This window comes from Amphimedon queenslandica, unplaced genomic scaffold (assembly GCF_000090795.2).
Source record: "Amphimedon queenslandica unplaced genomic scaffold, v1.1 AMPQUscaffold_12603, whole genome shotgun sequence".
Lineage (NCBI taxonomy): Eukaryota > Metazoa > Porifera > Demospongiae > Haplosclerida > Niphatidae > Amphimedon > Amphimedon queenslandica.
In genome coordinates this window covers 18,140-21,457 of record NW_003547161.1, presented here as the reverse complement: position 1 = coordinate 21,457, position 3,318 = coordinate 18,140, and the positions used below count along the sequence as shown (strand labels likewise).

Below are 3,318 nucleotides of genomic sequence, written 5' to 3'. Positions count from 1 at the left end.
AATAAACCTTTGACCATAAAAGTAATTATAGAATTTGCTAGAGGAAGAGAATAAGAGCTGACATCATCGCTATCATTATTGATGGAAGCTTCAAACTGAGCCAAGTGATTGTTAATGTTTCCAAGGTCAACAAAGCCAATCAGTCTACCATCATGTCTATAATAAATAAATAAATATTAAATTGTTTAGCTCACTGTCTGATAGCATTTGTTGTCCAAATGGAAACTTCATATCAAAGTTTTTATAATAATTATCAGAATTCGACTATTTTAATTAATAACACAAAGAGAGAGAGGTTTAAAGTATGCTAGCATTGCTATATCTTACTGTTGTCAAGTTTTTTGTCTATAATATTTAATATTATAGACAAAACAAATCTCTACTACTCTAAACATGCAAAAACTTCAGACTAGCTTTTCTTTATCAGATGGAGTCCCACAAAGACAAAAGGCATAACAAGCGCTACTGGCAGTATTATAATACATTTCCGTATAAAAGACCCTTATTATTATAGATTTGCTACGTAAGTAGCTAATAATAACTTTACCTTGTGCCCTTTTGGTCTATTGTTGAAGAAACAGTCCCACAAATTTATACAAGAGCAAGAACTATTGCGCCTGTGTTTACATAGATAAGAGAGCCAAGCGCACAAACAAGGATAGCTCACGCCTATTTATAGAATGCGTGGGCGGTTTCCAATCCCTGTGGGTGTAATATCTATGATTTAAATGTATTGTATTTATTTTTGAGGTTACTTGAAGTAAGAGGATGTTATTATGAGCTGTTAACTCATTGTATACCACCTGATATTATTTTTAAAGTAACTAAGAGAGAGAGAGAGGGGGGGAGGGAGAGTGATATAAGAGGAAATGAGAGACTCATAGTCAATTTCTTCCTTCTACTGGAAGAAAGGGAAAGTAATAGGAAATACACATGTACATGTATTTAAAATTAATTATTGCAATATTTTTTCTAATATTTTCCTTCTACAGAGGATATTAAATGAGCTGGTTGCTACATGTAACTGTGATGGCACATTGAAAGCTAAAGTGACTCAATTAGCAGCTCAGTATCAAGCTCAGTCACAACTGGGTAGTAAAGCAATCTTTCATCTTGAGGCCTTCACAGCAAAATTTATGAGAATATATAAACAATTTTTAGAGGAAGGACTGGAGAGTATGGACTTCTGATGTAATGCATGCCATGATAGACAGTAGAGATTTTTGAACACAAATAATATACTCATTATTTTGTCACACTATGTACCCATTATGGTATTTAGCTTAGCCATAGTCAAGTATACTCAATTTTATATGGCTTAGCTTGGTCTTGTATAGACTCCTAGCTCCTTTTTTTGACATCGGCAGGGATGTCAAAACTACATGAGACGGGATTTAAAATTAATTAATAATAATAATGATATTCATTTAATTAATAATTATATTCATTTAATTAATAATGATATTCATGGAGTGAAAGATGAAATGAGGCTCTGATCATAGATATTAGAGCATAGTGATTAGAGTAAATGAAGTTACTCTAATTATTATAGAAATAGAGTAAATTTCATTTACTCTATTATCTATGCTCTGATCCAAAAATTTGTTTTGGCGTAGTCTATTGTTCATAATAGCTGTGAATACACTTATCAGCTCCTCAGATGCAGACTACCTCTTAACCCGGCGGGAATTTCTACAACTATAATTTTCTTGCTGCTCTTTTTCTTCCCCTTCTTCAAAATAAGTCTTTCGTTGGTTGCGTAGTTGAGACATGATACTTATGCTGTTATTTATAATGTGGCTTAGAGAAGCAAGAGATAACTTGATAGCGGCAGCTCTTCCTCGTCGACCACTGCAAGAGTCAGCTAGTGGAGCAGGTCGAGCTGCAGCATTCATTGCTGGTGATAAAATCTGGTATAACGAAAATAATCATTGCTTTTTGGTTGAGCCTCAGCAAGAAGTGGGAACAAGTTACTTTTACAAAAAAGAAGATATGGTTAGTGAAATTAATTTTACTGAGGTAATCTAGTTATTGTATTATTTTAGGTTGTGGCGAGTTATTGCAAAGTACCCAAAAACTGTGTTGTGTGACTCAGTGACACTTATACCATGTACTTACACTTATTTGTATGAATACCATATTGTATAAGTTTTTCTCTGCATCGGTGTATTGTTGATTGTATGCCGGATTTGTTTGTCATTTTGTTTACTGGTCAACAATGTATCATCTCAGCCTGAAGGCATAGATATTGGTCTGAACTGCAGCATGCATACAGTTCAGGCTTGGACTTGGGCCAAGACCATAGATATATGACTGTCGTATATCTAGTATGCCAAGACCAAGATGTCTTGTGTGATGTTAGCACTAAGACTAAGTTTTTACCTTATAGTCTACATATGCTATGTACTTATTATCTCTGCAGTAATACCACCCGTTATTACCCATGCAAGAGCAAACATATGTATCTAAAATTCACAGTATCCTTGCTATTACCATTAGATCTATAAGTCTTGCCCACATCATTTATAGTTCTATTGTGTTACATTGTACAACCTGCTGCATGCATAAATTTTTAAAAATAATAGCAAAATAATAAAATCTGTCTATCATAAAAATCTAACAATTAATGCTATTACATGTAGTACACAAAATGATACAAAGGTTGCTTGATCCATTATTTGTCAAATTTAGCTGACAGACTAGACTCAAGGACATCTGTATCTTTTATCAGTGACTCATTCTCACTGTAGAGAGAAGAGAGAAAGAACAGTACATGTACATGATTAGAGTATTGGGATTGAGAAAGAGGGGAGAGGGAGGAGGAAGAAAAAAAAAGAGGAGAGGGGAGAGACAGAGAGAAGGGAGGAAGTCAGGGAGGAGAAAGAGAGGGTATATGATTAAAGACTCACTCATCTTCAGCCTCATCACTCGTATCATCTTTGTTCTCATTCTTTATACCAACAATGGCTACAGTGTCCTCTTCTTGTGCAGTCCTTACCCTACAAGCATTAGACCATGGACAACAACACCTATCAGAGAATAATAAAGGTTAAGAATTGTTTTTTATTGAGATATTACATGTAGATCCTATAAATTTCAGTATGCATTCACACAGACATGCACATTTTTAATACATTGCCCCATAATCAATCCAGCTACATGTACTTGTAATGCTTCTATTTGTCTATTTTGTGTATACACAATAATGTAAAGCTTCTTTCTGGTTCGTTGTCCCCTTCAAAAGCTAGTTTAGCATACTGCACATGCGCATATGCATTAAAATGAATGGATAACAACCAAGCATGCCTATTTAGATGG

At 34.4% G+C, this 3,318-nt stretch overlaps 3 long non-coding RNA genes across 3 annotated transcripts; 2 read left to right on the top strand and 1 right to left on the bottom strand.

The window, feature by feature from the left end:
* The first annotated feature begins 6 nt into the window (after nt 1-6).
* On the top strand, nt 7-1,292 carry LOC109587348 (uncharacterized). Its single transcript, XR_002187540.1, has 2 exons — nt 7-820; nt 993-1,292. It is a non-coding gene; the product is annotated as an uncharacterized LOC109587348 (long non-coding RNA).
* Nucleotides 1,293-1,612: 320 nt separating this feature from the next.
* On the top strand, nt 1,613-2,730 carry LOC109587351 (uncharacterized). Its single transcript, XR_002187542.1, has 2 exons — nt 1,613-1,995; nt 2,046-2,730. It is a non-coding gene; the product is annotated as an uncharacterized LOC109587351 (long non-coding RNA).
* LOC109587350 (uncharacterized) lies at nt 2,540-3,309 on the bottom strand. Its single transcript, XR_002187541.1, has 2 exons — nt 2,910-3,309; nt 2,540-2,744 (listed from the first exon to the last, which is right to left on the bottom strand). It is a non-coding gene; the product is annotated as an uncharacterized LOC109587350 (long non-coding RNA).
* Nucleotides 3,310-3,318: the final 9 nt, after the last annotated feature.